Here is a 20,558-nt window from a genome sequence, read left to right as displayed (position 1 = left end):
CTGATTTGGCCTAACAGTGGGCTGAAATGAAACCACATTATGTTGGATCAAATAGAGGTGTTATTGAAATACTGATTCGCGTTAATAAGCTGCGTTTTAAAATGAGCCGAAGACACGCTGCCACACTAAATGGTACTGGCTTTATTTATTTTTTATCACATTAATCTAATGCATGAAAAATTTTAACACCCACGCATTTTGGAATAAGGGCTCTGAGTGGATAATACATATACCCATCCATGTATTGTTACTATGATTGCAGTTACAGCTTACAGTGAGATCAGTATTCCTGCAGATATAGCTTCGGGGAGCAGTAGACCTTGGGAGGGAGGAGGTGCTGTTGCCCAGGGGGAGAGGGTGGGTGAGATGTGTGGGGCAGCTAGGCTGATGGGGCTGGTGGTACTGGGGGCACAGCACACAGGGAGGAGGGAGCAGCGCGGATCACAGTGCCATCGGATGGGCGGGGGGTCTTGTCGCCTTGCACAGGCATGAGGGAGGGTTGTCAGTCCGCTGCCCTCGAGGTGATTGCTGGTTTGGCTCCAACCGAAACCCATAGGGAGAAGATTCAGGGAGCGGCTGGTGTCCTTGTGTAGGGGGTTCGAGGTCCAGTCTTCATGCCCTCTGCCTTTCATCCTTCTGGGGCCAGTGAGATTGGTTGCAGTTCCTTGTCAACCACGGTGCCTGCGGGCGCTCTGGAGACCTGGGCGGGGGTGAAGCACTGTCTGGGGAGGGATGAAGGGGTGTTATTGCGGTGAGAAGTGTGAGGAGGGCCAAGCGTTGTTTACGCGGGTCACCTTCCAAAGTAGCAGGGCATGGAACGAGGCGGGGTGGAGGCAGTTCCTCTGAGCGGATGGTGTGAGGTGAGGGGCGGTGTGGGTTGGGATGGTGGAACAGCATGTAAGTACTGTTAAACAGGAAAAGTGTAGATGAGGTGAGTGCTGCAGCCTGAGCCCGCAGGTGGTTTGCGGCCGGGCTGTCAGTATTAACGGGCACGCAGGGATGTGGGGCAGAGTTTTGGGGTAAAGAGTGGTATACAATTACAATAGGGTGTGGCTACACCCAATGTTTAGCCCAGGTACCACCTTGCGGGCCTAGCAGCAGTCCGCATGGAGGACTGCATTGCCCCCAGCGCGATGGTTCATATGGCAGCAGGAGTGGAGCAATATGCGGGAGGGTAGGTTAATGATGTGTGAGGATAGGAGGGTTAAAGTGTTTTGTCTGGGGCTGGCTCAATGGTTGTTAGAAAATTGCAATTCGTGAGTGGCAGGCTAAGCTCGGAGGGCGGACAGGATCACAGAAGGCGCAAGTTAGTCAATGGGGCCTGCTAGGCAACCGTAGGCTATAGTGGGGACCATAGGGGAAGCGATGTGGCCTATGCACAGAGCTGCCGACTTGGGAGTGGCTCAACATCCTGTGATCCTGCGCAGATGATTTACTCTTCTCGGAGTAAAACAAACCAGGTATTTGGCATGGGGTGACGCACGGAGTATCAGGAAGAAGGTTTCAATGGGGAGTCGGGTTAAAGGGTAGACAAAGGCGCACGAGGGGCGAGCGCGAGTGGCGGGGGGCTGCTGCAGGAGCCTCAGCTTAGGAGTTGTATATTTAGTGATTGTACGCAAGAGCGAAAGGTTTTGGGTAAGACAATAGCAGTACATGGCGGGGTATGAGGGGGTAAGCGAGGGGGCTCTAGGCTCAGAGCTGTTGACTTTGAAGCGAGGGAATGACATTTTAAACTCGGTGTGGCTCAACATCCTGTGATCCTTGGCCGATAAGTAGTCTCCCAGAGTACTGACGAAGAGGAATTTGGCCTGGAGAGACGCAACGGGGGGAGGGTGGGGGGCATAAAAACGCTTCAATTTCGGAGGCAGGTTAGAGGGAGACAAAGCACAGGAGTGGGAGCGACGAGAGTGGAGGGGTATGGGGGGCCTCGTTTTGGTGGCTTAAGGAAGGACAGCAAAGCGTCTAATTACAAGGTTAAGGCGGGGAACCAGGCTGCGCACGAGGAGGCTCGTGCAGATAAGAATGGAGTGGGTGGGTCGGGTTACAGTACATTGGGTGTTCCCCCACATGGGGGGTGGGGGGGCGTTGCGCCCCCACCCCCATGTCACATGACCGGGGTCTGCTGGAGCAGGTAGGAGCCCTTTAAAGTCCAGCAGTTTCATTAGCTGGATGCCTGCTAGGTGAGTCACCGTTGAGGGGGCGGGCCCTTAAGGAGGATGAGATCTGGGGGGAGGGGAGAGAGATGTACGTGAGAGAGAAGGCACACAAGGCAGAGAGACACCAATCACACGCACTCGATGAATCCTGATGAGTGGCGCTAAGTTTCCAAGGCGTTTCTTGCGACAGAGCAGCTCTGCAGGGGCTTTCCTGTTAACCTAATAAAAAATGGTTCCGCTGTCACCTCTGGTAGAAACCTCTGAGCTAAGAAATCACAAATGTTAAATGCAACTACGGTGATGTGCTGCGACTTAAGGAGGGGTAATTTTATGCGCTTACCTATTCGCAAACTAGTGGTTCTGCACTCGTGGCTGCTGGCCTGCGACTCCGTGTCTGCTGTTGGGAGTCGAATCAGCGTGTGATGCAAGGGGGCGTGTTTAGATCCGGAAATGGCGTTGCGCGAGTGCTGTGTATAACAAGACGGAGGGAAGAGAGGGGAGGGGGGAGGAGAAATGCGACACGGCGGGAAGGGGAGGGGGCGGAGCGGGTAAACAAAGACGGACGTGCACGCGCTTTTAAGCTCAATGCGCATGCGCATTGAGCTTAAAAGTCACGGGCACTGCAAGGAATCGCCACGATTCCTTGCAGTGTGGATAAAGAGTAGATAAGTCCCAATACTCTCGCCTTGCTCGATGCGCATGCGCATCGACAGGCGAGACCTAAAAATGACAGATGTTTTAGACCAAGTAGCTCCACTCAAACTCAAACAACAGAGGCGAACCAAATCTAAACCCTGGTTTAACATGGAGCTGAATGAGGAAAGAAGTCAACTCAGACAAACGGAAAGGACTTGGAGACTTAACCCCTCGACCTTACACCTAACGCAACTTAGATCTGCTCGACAGGCTTACAAAAATGAACATTTTCAGTGAAAAGTCGTCCTTTTTCCGCAGCCAACTAGATCTGGCGAAAAACAAACAGCGAGAACGCTTTAGCATTGTCAAAAGCCAAACTAACGCCACTCCCTCTCAAGAAATCGAAGCCACCAATGAGCGATGTGAAGAAATTGCCATCTTCTTCATTAATAAAGTCTCTAAAATTGATCAATCCTTCATACAAACCGCGAACACTCCTTCCCTCTTAACCTGCCCCCCTTCTACCACCCTTGACCACGCAGAAAGATTTCTGAATAAGGACAATCAGACCTGCCTTCAGCTAAAAAACAATGCGCATTGGTCTGACTTTGAGCTAATGGCGGAAAACGAGGTCTTCAAGATAATTTCTAATCTAAAACCTTCCTCCCACACCATGGACCCCCTCCCTTCCACAATTATAAAAGAACTTAACCACACCATTTCCCCTTTCTGAACAAAAATCATCAACGCTTCTCTCACCTCAGGCTATGTCACAGACTCCCTTCAACTAGGACAAATCACACCCATTCTCAAGAAACGTGGGGTTGCCCTAATGATCTTAACAACCTCAGACCTATCTCGAACCTCCCATTCCTTGCAAAAAAATTGGAAACATGTGTTCTCCACCAACTCAATAAACACATTGATGATTTCAACCTCCTCGACGCCTGTCAATCGGGATTCAGGAAAAGCTGTAGCACGGAAACAGCTATACTCAACGTCTCGGACGACATCGCAAGGCCTTAGATGATGGTGATGCCTGCCTACTCATCCTTATTGACCTATCTGTGGCATTCGACACAGTAAATCATCCAGCTCTTCTGCAGACCTTGTCGAAGCGCTCTGGCATTAATGGTACTGTACTAAAATGGTTCACCTCCTTCCTCCAACATCGCTCGCAACAAAATAAAATCAACTCCTGTCTCTTGAAGCCAACAAAAGTCACACTTGGGGTACCACAAGGCTCGATCCTCCCCCCGTCCCTCTTCAATCTCTTCATGGAGCCCCTCACAATCATCTTGAAAAAATCTGGAGTGAATTACCACCTTTACGCGGCTGACAAATACTTTCTTGACCAACGTCAACTAACCTAGACTTCAATATCCGAGTTGACTCCCATTCTAGGATTGTTGGTGTACGGACTATGCTAATCACCTTTTCCTTTTTATTGTTCTTTCCCCCTTCGTTGCAATGTTATTTATTTTTCATGCTGTATCCTTTATACTTGGTCTGCTTAATTACTGCCAGCCTTCTATGTAATATAAGGCCCTTATGTTTTTCACAGTGTGTATGTAAAGAGCTCTGATACCTACGGGTCGAGCTAGCGCTATATAAAACTTTTTAAAATAAAAAAAAATGCTATTCCTAAGGAGATGTCTGGTATTATCCTTGCTAACATGGACAGCAAAATAACAGAACTAACCAAGGAAATGAAAATCAGCATGGACTGATATTTCAGCTTTCCAGGAGCGGCTTAACACAGTTAAACAAACTGCTTGATACCCAAATGTGCCTTTGATAAGCAGGAAGCTTCAAACAGTGGTTTTGAAGTCCACTAGTGTCCCTTTCAACCAAGCCCTCACTCCAGACTACGATTGGGGGGTTTATCAGTCCGCTCTGTGGAGGTCAGGCCACTTCCCTTTGAAGTGTCAGGGTGAGCCGTTTCCTCCCATCTGCCCCGGAAGACCCATCAGAATGCAGTTTAATGAGGGTAGGTGCTAAATCACACCCAGCCCTTCCTCTGTGGCAGTCTTGAAGGAATGCACAAAGGGAACTGTCATGTAGTCCAGACGTGTATTAAAGACCGGCAGTGAGGCACACAGAGCAGAGAAATGTCCACTTTCTAAAAGTGGCATTTCTAAAAAAGTAATGTTAAATCCGACTTCACCAGTGAAGAGGATTTATCATTACCATTCCAGAGATATGTAACATGAAATAGCTACTCCTTTCTGATCAGATATTACAGTTTAAATGTGTTTTAAGGCATTCCCAATGCTAGCCTATGAGGGGAGTAGGCCTCACAGCAGTGAAAAACGAATTTGGCTGTTTGTCACTACTAGGACAGGTAAAATGTAAAGTACATGTTCTACCTTTTACTCACATAGCACCCTGCCCTTTGGGTTACCAAGGACATACCCTATGGGTGACATATATAACAAAAGCAGGGTTTAAGGCATGGCAAGTAGTTTTAAATTCCAAGTTGTAGTGGCCGTAAACTGCACACACAGGCCCTGCAATGGCAGCCTGAGACATGGTTAAGGGGCTACTTGTGTGGGTGGCAAAATCAGTACTCGAGGTCCACTATTAACATTTAATTTATAGGCCCTGGGTACATTAAGTGCACTTTACTAGGAACTTATTAGTAAATTAAATATGCCAATTGGGTATGAGCCAATGTTACTTGTTTAGTGTAGAGAACACAAGTACTTTATCACTGCTTAGCAGTGGTAAAGTGCGCGGAGTCCTAAAGCCTGCAAAAATGAGTACAGAAAAAGGGAGGAAGGCAGGCAAAAAGTTGGGGGCAGACCACCCTAAGGATGTCAGGTCTGACATGCATCAATTAGTGAAAAGACAAACTGACATTTGACCTCTGTCCTTGAACAAACAGCAATTGTGTCAAGATAAAAACAAGATTTAAAGGCATCTTTGTGCTCATTCATTTTCTGAATGAACAGAACACCTGTCACTTTCCAGTTTAAGTTCACTCACCAGGACAGACGATTAGGTTCTATAAATAGCTCGCCATAGAGATTAGATTTTTCGAGGCCTGCTCTGGGCAACACTACAATGGACACTATTGTCTTATAATATTCTCCTACGAAGGCAGGGAGAGATTTTCTTGAAACTGTCAGAGAAAACCCATGACACAGAACAGATCAGCCAGGTCAACGCAAAGTGAATGAGACTAACCTGACCCCCATAAAATGGTGGTGTCGTTACAGAGAGAAGTCTGTTCACCTCTAAAACCCACGCCAGATGATCAAGGTGCATGTAGAGTCAAATTAATTGAGTTGTTGACTTCAACACTTAACAATTTTGCGTTAGATGAAAATTGATTTAAGCTGTAATGACCACTCAGCAGATGCTTAGCGCCCTCTTACCACGCTTACATTAGCAACCACCCTTATGTTTTCATCTTTGAATGTTAGTACTAATGGTATGAGACTTCTTTTGGAATACTCAGAGTCCACTCTAGATTTCAAGCACCACTAAGAAGGCCGCAAGACCTGTCTGTATGTATACACCTCGAAGGCTGCACATAATACACCCGACGTTAGAACATTTATCCCCATCTCATTGATCGAAAAGCGAGAATCTACCCATTCCTACTACATATGTAGACTCAGACTTTCTAGACCCATTTGCTATCTTATATATACACCTCTCTTTATGTGAGCGGTACAATACCTGCAGAATTGACAAATCTGTAAATGTCAAATCTTAATTACTATAAGAAAGTATTATAATATTTGAACACTAAAGTAATTTATTGCGATTATACAAGAGACCCAGTTATCGCACCAATGTTATTGAAAGATTAAGAGTGATTGGGCAGGACGGTTGCCAGCAGTGGTACAATGGAAGACGCAGAAAGGAATATATCCCCTAACAGGAATTGTTTTAAATAGTTGATGTAGCGATTTTTGCCAGGAAGCAGCTCCCACAGAGAGTCCTTAAAAATTGAGTAGACTAAGAGTCAGTGGGTTTTTGCCTAGTTGAAAATAACAGACAAGACCGTCACCATTGGGTCACTATAAGCCCCTATTATCTATAAACATTACTAATTGGTGGAATTTGGATGGACACCAATAACTGTTGAATGGTGGATGAAACATGGTCCCACTCACATATGTTCTGATATCATAGCCTGCATAGGGAGCGGTGGCAGAAGGAGGCTGAAAGCAACCAAACTTTGGGCACATGCAGCTGTGAGAGGGCTTTGACACATGGTGACATATGGCTTATTCTTTCACTTGCCACAACTGATTTATTACATGCAAGACTCAGAGGAGGCATCCCCAAGGGTGACAACAGGACGCGTTCTAAAATGCCCACATTGGTAACAGTTTATATTACTACCAGAGTAGAGAACAGTATAGGTAACTCGATATTCAAGACCACTCTAGGGGCATGGAACGTGGCCCACAAGTTGATTGGTATCCACTGCTTAAGTCATAAGAAAGCACCACTGTGGCATAACACTACCATCCAAATAGACGGGAGGCAGGCCCATGTCCTGGCCACATTGGTGCTCTAGGAGCAAAAAATATGTACATCAACTATGGTGGAGAAGTGTGGCTCAATGCTTAGAGCGGCAGACCTTGATGCAGAACGCTGGCCAGGGACCAGGGTTCGATTCCCGCCTCGGCAGGTTTCGGGCTTAAATTCCTCTGACCGGATATTCTTGCCTCAGTGCCGATTCTAAGCATGGGTCCCACGCTGCAACTCTGGGCAATAGCTTGCTTAGTCTCCACAAAGGCCCCCTGATACACAAGGGATGCCTGGTTTCACCATGGGATGCCCAGGAGTGGACACCCCACAAGGAAAAGCCAGGAGGGGTTCCCTTGTGGTAGGAGTACAAGCGCCGGGATGCCTCCGGGTCACTGTTCGCGCTATACAAATACGCCACATTTACATTTACATACAGAGGTGGGCAGATTAAATCATTCAATGTCCCAAGGGAATCATTATACTTGCCACAGACAGAACCCTGGAAATATAATGCCAATTAAGACACTGCCTTCGGTCTAGGCTAGAGGCGCCACCAGTTGGGCTGCCGGAATAACCTACTGCACAATATTTACGAACTCTGGGTTTACGTAAAGGCGTGGTCTCTGGCCTATATGGAGTTCCTGTTAAACTAATAGCTCAAACTTTCCTAATGCGAGACCTATTGCATTGCAAATGCTTGTTTCTGTTTCTCCTCTTTCCTTCTCTCTAATATTCTTTGCACTGGTTAAGTGTAGATTTATGTAGATCTGGAAAATAAATAATAAATACTGCAAAAAATATATATCAAAGCCAAAAGAGGACGTCCTTGGAAATTCACTGAGCGTGCAGTGGTACCTGTTTTTTTATGTTTCCAGGGACTATTTGCCTTGAGGACTGCATACCTGCCCATCAACCACAGAGGCTCTCAGGGAATTGACCTGACCAGGTCACTGTACTTGAACAGTAATGTTGCTACAAGTCAGTATGTGTGCGAGCAAGCGGAATGATTTGCAAGCTAGTGCCTGGTACTGTAAACCTTGGTGTGTGGCATATCTGGAATTAAGATTTGACATACCAGAGTGCGTGGGACTCTGTGCTGAAATGAGGGCTACTGCAGGCCAGGTCTGAGGGGGAGTGGATTACTGGGTATAAATTCCCAGAAAATTGCCAGCACAGTCCTAGTCCTGGGCTCAGGTGCATTTAGAGGGCGGTGAGGTACAGGGACAGCAGAGGGTGGTGCTGAGGGTCAGGACTGGTTTAGACATATTGAGCTGCCAGTCTATCTGTCACGCGACCGGGTGCTTGCCTTTCAGTTCCTTTACTACTAAAGCAAATAGCCTGGTCTCCTTCCTACCAGCTCATCATGATTGAATAAGACCCTTTCCGAAAGGTCTCTCAACAGCTACAAGCACAAACTACTTCCACGCACAGCACACGGCCCTAGCGGGGTCTGTGAGCCTTCCTTAGCAGGGCACCGAATGCCAGGCTGGGACTGGTCATATCCCCCTACGGAAACTCCACCGCAGGCACCAGCACGAGCAGGGATTTGAGGGAACATTGCACGGTTCTCTTCCGAGCTCCCTTTCCAGCTCTGCTGCTGTAAACATGTTTGAACATTCTCCAAGGGAGGAGGGACGGAATATAAAATCCTGCAGATCAGCTCTCACCGAGGCATGAGCCAATTGCTTACTCATTAACCCCGGGCAGCAAGAACACCATTCAAAACATGAAAAATGAAAAGGAAAAAAAAACACAGCAAACTCTGAATAGAGAGCGGAGAAAGGCGTCAGAAGAGCCACCATTCATCTGTCCAGTGTAGGAGGAGGAGGGGCAGCCCTGGTTCCGAGAGCTGGAGCTCGTCATTATCGGAGGTTTCTTCTACCCCCCCCCCCCCCCCCCCGTTAAAAAAATTCTGTTAATTGCCATTTGTTTCAGGGGGGGGCTCCATCATTCTAACTCACGTTGCCCATCTTGGATAACGTTCTACTGAGGTATGGAGAATTAACATACACGTTTGGGGGCGATAGGACACATTGATACAATGAGAAGAAAAACACATTTTTGTAAAAACAATTCAGTGCGATATTAAATCTTAATGCAATTATACGGGGACCAGACCCGCGTATAAATTCCCAATTTGAGATATTACTCTAATCCCACTGTGGACGTAGATCATAAATCGGAGGGGCGTGCGTTATAACTGGGAGCCAATCCATCACATATTTGTATAATTAGTACATAAAGGCGCCACATCTCCTTGTGAGAGAATATAGGCACCAAAATCTCCCTGAATACGAGCACATGAGTCATGAGATTAGATTAAGTCTCAATGGATAACGAGCGCCCAGAAGGAGCTGTGCGTTGAGGATTAAACATTTTTTTTTTTAAAAAACGCAACAAGTAGCTCCCTGAAAAAGTAGGACGTTTCTTGATTGGACATCAAATTCACGGGTAAAACTGTACCCACGACCCTAAAATGTATCCCATGTTTCTCCGAAACAGAAACGGTCTATGTATATGTAAAGGGGGAGCGATGCTCGCGCTAGCTAGGATGAACCAATTATGTAAATGAATCAACGAGCCCTCTCCCCTGCCTCCCTGAAGGGAGCTGGGGGCTGCCGGGAAATGAATAAAAGTTCTAGACTTACGGGCGGTTCGCGCGCCTGTCGTCTGTGCCGGCGCGAGCTCCGCCAACGGGCGCCGGGAGCAGAGTGTCGGTGATCAGGCTTGGTCGACGGACGCCGCCTCCTTCCCGGGGCTTTAATCCCTCTTTGTCCGCGTGTCTGGGTATTTCATGGTGCCGAGGGCTGCGGGAGCAGAAAGAAAGCGCAGAGCTCGAGGCTCGCCGTCTCCTCCCCCTGCTAGTTGAGCGAGATGTTGTTGAGATTGAGAGCAGATGGGGCTGGTCCCGGGCAGCGGGAGCCCCCTGGGTGAGCTTCCTGCTCTGGATTTGGAGGGGGTGGGGGAATCACGTGTCGCAGGCATAAGAGAGGCAGAAGGAACACTGTGAGTGTTGTATTAAAAAGTTTATGGATTAAACTGGTCTCTTTGAAAACAGTCCGGATGCTTCTGCATCCTGCAAGTGGCAACAATTAACCAGCGTCCTTCCAGAAAACGAACCGCTAGCGCTTAGATACCCTGAGCTTTAAGCACTACTAATTAAGATCGAAACCGCTTGCCTTTTATATAGGTCTCGTCTTCCAACATGGAGATGGGCTCCATACGTTTTGCATGATCTATCTTAATAATTAGTTCAGCTCGCATATTTACAAATAGGGCGATATACCAGTTTATACATTCATTCATTCAAATAACTTTGTTTCGATTCCAAAAAGGAGTCCTAAAAGTATACACCAATATAAAACATACATAATTTGTCTAAAAAGTCCACAATACATATTTACATATTAGGCTTTGCAATGCATTAAAAAGAATAACCTGGTCATATATATGGACAGAACATAAAGTGCTAAATACATTTTATTAACAGGCCAACAGGAGAAACATTTATGAAAATTTCCACCAATAACTTATTTCAGTATCGATTTCTAATAGCAACGGCCGATCTAATAAAACTAAGTACAGCATTACATATCCTTGGAGTTGACAAGGACAATAAATGTTCATAGCCCTCTTTGTAGTAGTGTGATCCAAGGGATAATAAAACAGGTCTAATGAATGTATTTCTTGGGACCTTATACAAATCACAGAAAAGGATAAGGTGCAGAGTGCTTTGCGAAACTATCATTACAGGGGCAAGGGGGTAAACTCTCACACCACCCCCCTTGCTTTGGGAAAGCAAAAAGGAAGTGTAATGTACTATAGCGAAACCTTGTCAAATAAAAACGCCATTGCGTATGGATGATATACGACAAATAAAAAGGCCGCTGCAATTTACCCCTCAAATACAGTGCATGCTCACTATTCCTTAAGGTACCCAAATTAAAGCAATAGGCATTTTTAATAGTTAACTTGGAATCCTTGCCAATCATGTCAGGGTTTTCAAATATATTACCTAACCCAATCTTGTAGAAGGTATCCCTAACATATAACAGTCATGGGATCTCCATACAATGGTCAAGTTTAAGGCAGTCTTGTAAAATTTCCTTTGTCAATTTCAGTTCTTCAGATTGCCAAACTTTAGACCATAGCAGCAGAGGAGACATGTATGATGTCACTTACAAACTCCATACCCACCTCCCCATGACAGAAACTGTTTGAAGTACTGGATGGGACAGATAGGAGACGCTTTATAAATTTGTTCTCCATAACCTGTAACTTTTCACTATTTTGTGACCCCCAGACTCCAACCTCGAAAGTTGCAACGGAGACACACTTGGCTTTATATAGGGATATTAATTCTGCTATTGGCCTTTGACCTAGTTTACTGGCAAAACAAAAAAGAGCTTCAATTGATTGTGTAACTTTTGGACCCGAGCTGATATCATAGGGTCCCAGTTCAGTTTCTTGTTAAATAGGTTACCCAGGTAATTAAAGTTGTCAACTTTCACAATAATTGAGTCCCTCACCATGTACCTGTTCATACTGTTTCTAAGCTTTTCCGATTGTTCTAAGCTTTTCCGATTGTACCACAATGCACTCCTGGCTTTCCATTTCTACTGCCCAGTTTACTTTTTTAAATGGCTGGATTTTAACTTGCTGCCCACTTTTCCCAATTTTTTTTTCACAACAAATTTTATTGATTGATCAGGTAAAGGCAGGTATACAGTTCTCCACAATCAGGAGGTCACTGCAAATTATCCAAACATATATATCATCGTAGCCCAATCAATAATAGAAACATTTCGCCCTAATCCCCCCCTCCCATAGCCACCCAGTAACCCCACTACCCACCCCTTATCCCTCCCTAGCCCTGTACACGCGATCATATCAAGCCTCCTGCATGTGCTGCCAGGCGCCATGCGTCACTCTAGGCCTGGCGTCCATCACCCAAATCCAGATCGTCGTCCGGTACTGCTGGGGGATCTAAAGCCAAACCTCTGTAATCTGCCCACCGCTTCCAGATTTTATAATGCTTCCGGGGGCAACCTCTGGCCTCGAACACCGGGCGCTCCAACCCCATAAAATAATCCAGTCCAGCCTTCCACGCACTCAGGGGGGGGGGCTCGCTCATGCTTCCACGCTCGTGCCAAGTCCCGCTTGGCCACCACTAGGCCCAACAGCAAGAGATGACGTTTGTAAATATTTCCACCTACCCCCTCTAACACATGAAGGAGACCCAGACGATGAGTGCGGGGGAGATCCCAGCCCAACACTTCCGACAAACAACTCCAAACACCATTCCAGAACCTAGTCAAGCCAGCACACAACCACACAGTATGTATCAGGGAACCTATCTCAGCTCTACAACGCAGGCACTCCGGGGACCCAATCAGGCCCGCTTTCCACAGTCTCTCCCGTGTATAGTAGGCCCTGTGCAAGTATTTAAATTGGATTAGTCGGAGTCGTACCGCAATAGCAGTCCCTCGCGGGGACTCCAGTGCCTCCCTCCAGTCATCTTCATCCAGGGGCCCCACGTCCTTTTCCCAGGCGTCCTTCAGTGGGAGCAGGGAGGAGGAACAGTGAGTGACCAGCGTCTGATAGATGCGGGACACCTTCTTGTCCCCAAGGTCACCCATGAAAACCTTCGCCTCCACAGGGCTGAACTCCGGCAGCGACTCCAACCCAATTAGGCTAGGCGCCAATGCGTGACGAAATTGTAGATATCTGAAGAATTGAGTTTTAGGCATGTGGAACTCGTCCCGCAGGTCCTGAAATGACTTAAGCGTCACACCGGACATAACGTCTCCAAGCGAGGAAATCCCTATAGAGTCCCATCCGCAAAACCCCGTCAGCGAGGCCAGCGCGGGGAGTCGTCCGTTCTGCCACAATGGGGTCTCCGCCGTCAACCTTCCCCACCAACCCATCCGACGCAGTGCTTGTCTCCAAACGGCAAAAACCACCTGCGTAGCTGACGGCAGCTGCCGCCTGAGCCCGGCCGAGTACAAGATGGTATGTAGCGTGTTATTCCCCATCAGCGAGCGCTCCAGAGCATATGCCGGGTCACCTCCGTCTCCATACCACCATTCGTTTAAGACCAGCAGATGAGAGGCCTGGTAATATGAGATGATGTCCGATGTGGGTAGGCCACCACAATACGTGGATATAAAGCACGTGCGCAGTGCCACTCTAGCGGCACCCCCTGCCCACAAGAAGCGACCCAAGACGGAATTGACCTGCCGGAACCATTGGGGTGAGATTGGGTGTGGATGGTTCTGCAATTGATAGAGGAGGCGCGGAAGGGCGACCATTTTAAAGATCGCCGACCTACCATAAATGGTAAGAGACATTCGAGACCAGGTTTTAATGTCCGTTTGGACCCTCTCCCACACCGGCAGCACGTTACGCTCCCACGAGATCGTCGCGGACTCGGACAGGAACACTCCAAGATACAATATGCCTCCGGCCGCCGCTCGCAAGGCTGACGCCCATGAGCCCGCGTCCGCCCCGTCACCCAGCACCCACAGGGTGGACTTACGCGGGTTAAGGTAGAGGCCCGATACTTCACCAAAGATACGCATTATCTCCAACCCTCGGGGGCCCGATCTATTTAGATCAGTGAGGAAAAAGAGGACGTTGTCCGCATAAAGGGCGATTCTATCGGTAAGGCCCCTTTCCCATACAAAACCCCGTAGCTGCGCATCAATGCGCACCCAAGAGGCTCCATGATCAATGCAAATAAATATGGGGACAGCGGGCAACCCTGAGGGGTCCCCCGGCCGATGGTAAACCTCTCCGAGATCGCTCCTGAGACACGTACAGACGCCGTGATGTCGGTATATAGAAGTCTGATATAGGAGATGAACACTGGGCCCAAATTAAGATGAGGCAGGAGCGCGAACAAATAGGTCCAACTCACCGAGTCGAAGGCCCTGTTAATATCCGCCAAGAGCAGGGCCGCCCGCTCTTCCGTGGCCCTCATCGCGTCTACGGCTGTCTGCGCCCGGCGAATATTGTGTCGTGTTGCCCTGCGTGGCATAAAGCCCGCCTGATCAGGGTGGACCAGATCGGCCACATACGGGAGGAGACGGTTCGCCAAAGCCTTAGCCAACAGTTTAGCCTCGAAGTTGAGCAATGATATAGGGCGGTAAGAGTCGTGACGATCAGGGGGCCTACCTGGTTTCTGAAACACCACCACCTCAGCATGGCGCCAGTCAGCTGGCAGCCTACCAACTTCTCGCGCTGCCTCTAGCGCGGTCCTGTAATGGGACCCCAATTGGAGATGGAATTTCTTATAAAATTCACACGGGAAGCCGCTCGGCCCGGGTGCCTTCCCTGTGTTGAGCTGTCCCAGTGCATCACCCAGTTCCTCCGCTGTGAGGGGAAGGTCTAACGCCGCTCGAGTCTCAGTAGAGACTGCCCTCGGGGGCAGGTCAGCAATTTGTCAATCGCCTCAGCTGAAAGGCAATCCTGCGGCACATACTGCTCCGTATAATAACTGGCGAAGCTAGCTGCCAGCGCCGTTGGGTCCGTAACGGTGACACCGTCCCCATCTGTAAGCCCGGGCAGGGCCAGTGACACCGTCGCTCCAGAGCCTCCACCCGAGCCACCGCCTCCACTATAGCTTCCCGACGCCTGCGACGGGCCGCCGCACACCATGCAATATCAATTGCCCTCAGAGTAGGTTTCATGGCTTCCCAGACAACTGTTGGATGTGTGCCTTCCACTAGATTTTTTCTCGCCAGTAGTTTGCAATCGCACCACGCATGTGTTGCACATAGTCAGCTTGCTGAAGGTGCCATGAAGACATTCTCCATCGAAAAGGCTGCCTCGTCCCACGTAGGTCAATCACCACGGCCACAGGGGAGTGGTCAGACAGACCCCTAGGTAGAATATTAGCCTCCCGCACTCTATCCAGGAATCCACGAGGCACAAATAAATAATCTAGCCGGGAGAAGGAACCATGGACGGCAGAGACATATGTGTATTCACGGGCCCTGTCATGCATGTGTTGCCAAACATCTGCCCAGCCCAGCCCCTCCACCATAGCACGCAGCCGAGTAGGGGCCGCAGCAGCAAGCGCCCCCTGCATCCTCCGACGGTCCTCATGCATATTCATCAAGTCATTCCAATCTCCACCTAGAACTGCTAGGGAATCCGGGATTTCAGCCCATACTGCAAACAAACGCTCTGCCAGGGACCACTGCAGGGGGGGAGGAGCATAAACACAGCCAAACACAATTGATTCCGTGCCCACCATCCCCTGAAGAAACACATAACGGCCCTGGGGGTCTATCCACTGTCTCTCGTGCATGTAAGCCAGCCTCCAATGAATCAGGATGGCAACGCCCCTGGAACCCCTAGAAAACCCCGCATGAAAGACTTGTTGGTATCCATATCTTTGCAGGCTTAGCACTTTCGTCCCCATCATGTGAGTCTCTTGTAACAATAAGACATCTGCCGCTTCCCTCTTACCCCATCGCAATATCGCCCCCCTCTTGATTTTGTCCAGCATCCCTCTAACATTCCAACTTAGTATACGTAGTGACTCCCTGGGGAGCCCCGGGGTGGACGCCTCAGCCATAATCCCATGAGATCCAACACAAGAACGCCCGCACCAGGCCCAGGCGCACAGCACATCGCAGAACAAGGCATCAAAAGTCGCGTGTACCCCCCACCAACAAACCCAAACCCCACCCCTTACCTGCCCCCCAAACAAACCCCTCAACTTCCCATCTCCCGTTCCGTGCCCCCCACCCCAATACCTCATAGAACACTGAAGTATCTGTCGCGGCATGGGCAACCTCGAGCCCAAAACAGAGCGCCCAAGGCCAACCACACCAATGGATCCCAATTACCCACTGAACAAAAGAACCCCCCCCAGTCAACTCCCACTAACGTAGGAGGCAAGTAGCCCCTATAGAGGAGCACCCCGAACCCCTTCCCACAACCCCACACAATGTCATAATAACAAATTAGTACTCAGCGTTCAATCATCAGCACAGTAGTACACAGTTGTACAGCTCCTCTCAGCTGGAGCTTGTGGCATCCGTAGAAAGATATAGTTCCACGCAGTCTCTCAGCGGCCTTTTCCAGAGTGATCGGAGTCAGTAGGCGCAGCAGATTGAGTTCCACTGCGAGAATTAGAGCGTCTCCGAGATCTAGACCTCCTGTTCCTTTTGCCTCGGGCATTCTGGCCCCCCCGGTCCTGCGATGGATCTCTCGAGTGGTCCGGGTCCAAGCCCGGTTGAGCATGTGGCCTGACTCTCACCGTTTCATCAGTCCATTTGAAAACTTCCTCCGGTGTATCAAAGAAGTGAGTTCGTGATTGGAAGACCACCCGTAGGCGGGCCGGGTAGAGCAAGGAGTATTGAATCTTCAGGCCTCGAAGTTTCGCCTTGGCAGCAATAAAGGAGTGCTGCTGTTGTACAATTCTGGTGTAGTCGGGGAAGATCATGATCTTCTGGTTTTCAAAGAGAAGGGAGTCTTTGGCCCTCGCTTCCCGCAAGATAGTGTCCCTGTTATGAAAGTTCAGGATTCTAGCAATCACTGGTCTGGGCCGCTCTCCCACCGGCGGCTTCTGCGTCAGGGCCCTATGGGCACGTTCAATCACGAAACAGCGGGATAGGACATCCGGGGGGAGCCAACTCTCCAACCACCGGGACAAGAACTGTTCCATGTTGCCCTTCTCACAACCCTCCGGAAAACCCACAAAGCGAAGGTTGTTTTGAGGCTGCAGGCGTCGTCTGGGTCGTTAGGAGGATCCTTGGGCACTGGATTTCAGGTCATAATCGCTGGGGGGACGTCCTCAGGGTCTTTGTCCACTCGGGCACAGGCCGGGCTCGGCGGGTGCAGAGTGAGCTGGATTCGCGGTTCCTGGCTGGCACCAGGGGTGTTGCTGTTTAAGCAGAACCACCGCTCATGGGAGTCTCAGTCTTGGTAGAGTCTCAAGGCAGTCAGGTCCTCCGGGGTTTTTGAGGTTGCTGACCACGGAAGGCGCTGGAGTTTCGCAGGTTCAAGGATCAACAGGCCGGTAGGGTTGGGGCCAAGTCAGTTGGTGTCGTCCTCTTGTTAGCAGCTGCACAGCAGATCTTCGGGTTTCTTGATCTTCTTGCTTGTTTCAAACCGGGATCTGAGGAAGGAAGGTTCAGTGGGCTCCTAAATACTAAATTTAGGGGCGTTACAGGTAGGGGAAGGGCAGGGACCAATAGGTCCCTGTCCTGGGGTGAGTACACCCCTATCCTGCTCCTCTCCTGTGGGAGGGAGACAGGAACCTATTTCTGATTGGGCAGGGCTCCCCATCCTCAAGATAGCCGGATCCCGGAGTTGTGCTTCACCTCGCCTCTCCCACCTGAGGGGTGGAGTTGGCACAGGTTGGCACACTCCCTTTCCTCACATAGGGCTTCCTGCCAGAGTGGGGGTCAGAACCGATTTGGGTCAGTTGCTGGGTACAGCAAGTGGTCTGGAGAAGCTCACAAAGCGGCATGCCTTTGAAGCTTCCCCTTCCCATCCTGGGGGAGGAGACCTAGCACCACGCCCAGGACGTGCATTGTTGCAGGCCCAGGAGAGCGGATGGCTCTCTACCCAGGGGCCAGCAACATGTCTGCTGTGTGGCAGTGTTAGACCTGAAACCCTTGGCGTGGTTTTCCCCCATCTTTTTGCCTCTGCCTCCTGTATTTTTGATGCTGTGCTGGATTTCGTTTTTGCTGGTTTAGATGCTTTGGACACTCTGCCACTGCTGATCAGTGCCAGAGTGTAAGTGCTCCCTATGTAAATTGTCATATTGATTGGGTAAACCTGATTGGCATATTTGTATCACCATGAAGTCCGTAGTAAAGTGCACTGTGTGTGCCAGGGCTGGTGATGACAGATGCTACTAGTGGGCCTGCAGCGCAGATTGCACCACCCACATAAGTAGCCCTAAAATGGTGTCTCAGGCCTGCCAGCGCAGTGCCTGTGTGCAGTCAGTGGACTGCCATGTCCGCCTGGCCAGTGTCCCCACTGGCTGGGCCAAACCCTTCCCTGTCTGTGCACATCAGTCACCCCTATGGAAAGCTCAAGGTACCCCCCTGGGCAGGGTGCAGTGTATGGGTAAGGTAGAGCATGTACTAGTGCAGGTAACATGCTCTGGTAGTGAGCAGCAGCCATTTTGTGTGCTCACTGCTGCAAGGTTATCTTGCTCCATAGATTAACATGGGGGAGGCTGGTCCCAATGGATACCAGCCTATCTTCCCATACGAACAAGATGGGACATAAGTGATTGATATCCCTGAACTCAGAATTTAATAACACATCTTTTAGGAAAGGTTGTATTTAAATTCTGTGTTTGAGAATAATACTTTTAGAAAGTGGCTGTTCTCTTGTCTAACCTTTCTGTGTGCCTGGGACTGCTTGTGGATTGACTGTCTGGTTTGAGGGTGACAGGGGCTGCAGAGCCCCCAGGAGGTTGTCTGAGTCAGCCCGTGGATGAAAGGCTGCATCTGCTGCCAAGCAAGTGGGAGGAGATAGCACCTGGGAGTGACTAGGGCTGTGCCTGCCTGACCACAATGCTGGCCCCACCTCCCGCTGGGCGACTGTCACCTCTGTCCCTGATACTGAAAGAAAGAAGGAAGCCAGGAAGCCCAAGGGCTCCAGCAACAACCAGAACTGGTTTAGACCAGGCTCAGGGCCCACTTGCACAAAGAATTCAAAGACTTTTTGGGGTATAAGAGAAGGACCCCTGACAACAGAAAATCAGATTCTACAATCAAGAGGAACCTCTGCTGGAAGAAGGACTGCTGGAGAACTGAAGGAAGATTGCCTTGCTGTGTGCTCTAAGGGCTGACGACCTGTTCTGCTGACCCACTGAAGCTGAGGAGAGGAGGGACTTTGATGTGTGCAGTGACCCTGCCTGCTTGACCTACAAATACTTTGCTGTGTGCTGTGTCTTTTAAATGGATCTCCAAGGGCCTGAGAAGAGCTGGCCTCCTGTTTGGTAACTCAGGGACAGAAAGGTTACCAAAGACTGCAAAGCTCTGCTGTGTGCTGCAGAGAACGTGAGCTGTTTGCCTAGACCGTCAATCATCTGCCGGCCGTGTGGAGCGCTGGCTGCCCTCTGTTTGGCTTGAGAGCGCCGCGCTGAGCATCGCCTGCCCGCCAGCTGCTGTGCCGTGGTATCGACGTGCTCATCGGCACGTGGGAAGTGGTGGCAGTGAGTCCGAAGGCATCCCCAGGACGAAGGAATCCTTATTGAGGATTCGCGATACTCAGATCGCCCTGCTGTCCCTGGGCACGTTAAATTCATCTGCCCGCAATTCACCGCCGCGGCCCGGGGGCCTGAAACTGATCCGAGTCGTTCCCAAGAGCTGCGAGAAGAACACGAAGAGGCCGCGACCTGATTGGCCGAGCCACGAGAAGAGCTACGCTCTGATTGGCCTTTGCCGTAGGCCTGCCCCGAGAGCTGCGCTCTGATTGGCCGAGTCGCCCTGCAAGTGCCACGCGTCACAGGGGCCTGGTCCAGGAGCCGGGCTGTGAGTGGCTGACTCCTGGAAGCTGTGCGTCGTCATCGAGGGGCTCGTCTACCGAGCCGCGCAGCGATTGGTCCCGGTGCCCGGGACCTCTGAGGAAGCCGCCGAAGCCGGGGAAGACTGACCCGACCTCGCCGAGGGAGCGACGTGAGTACTCTCTGCCCCTGGCCTGCTGTCCCTGCGCAGGAGCGCCGAGTTAGCTCCCCGAGGATCTGAGAGAGGGCGGAGGGCTGCTGGGACCGGCCGGGGCGGGGAGAGAGTCTGTTCTGTTCGGCACAGTGGTGCCAGATTAACCAACAGCGAGTCACGCGTTTGCCTTGCTCGGGCCCAGGGAATTGAAGGGCTCATCAGTTTAGTGAATTACACGCTGGCATTGATTTCACCACTCGTTTTAAGAGCTAATTTGAAATAAGTCAGTAGCATTATTATTTACCACTGATCTAAGAGACTTGAGACTGATTTGTACATAAGAACTTCCTAATTACAAGCGCAACCATAAAGATTAAGTGCAACCTTTCTTCAAAGAAGCAACCATTGTGTATTGTTGATTTTTAATTGCTGCAAATAGATAAAGCTATATTTTTATAAATATACTTACCTGTGTGGTCTCAGTTTGTGGTGGATGGGGGATCATTGTTTGTGTTAAGTGCATTTATTATACACATTGCCTAGGGGATAAGCCTGTCTGCTCGAGCCAAGCTACCTAGAGGGTGAGCAGGGGTTATCTACTTTGTGTACTTCTTCACCCTGACTAGAAGCAAGGGTCCCT

At 49.8% G+C, this 20,558-nt stretch overlaps 1 protein-coding gene across 1 annotated transcript in view; it reads right to left on the bottom strand.

The window, feature by feature from the left end:
• Positions 1–10,294, bottom strand: part of LOC147685381 (uncharacterized) — a 354,664-nt gene extending 344,370 nt beyond the window's left edge. Inside the window, exon 1 of the mRNA XM_086941295.1 lies at positions 9,932–10,294. The gene's annotated coding sequence lies outside the window, so the exon portion shown is untranslated. The remainder of the gene's footprint in view (positions 1–9,931) is intronic.
• Between the last annotated feature and the right edge of the window lie 10,264 nt (positions 10,295–20,558).

The sequence above is a fragment of the Lissotriton vulgaris genome, chromosome 10 (assembly GCF_964263255.1).
Source record: "Lissotriton vulgaris chromosome 10, aLisVul1.2, whole genome shotgun sequence".
Taxonomy (NCBI): Eukaryota; Metazoa; Chordata; class Amphibia; order Caudata; family Salamandridae; genus Lissotriton; species Lissotriton vulgaris.
This window is presented reverse-complemented; position numbering and strand designations above follow the sequence as displayed.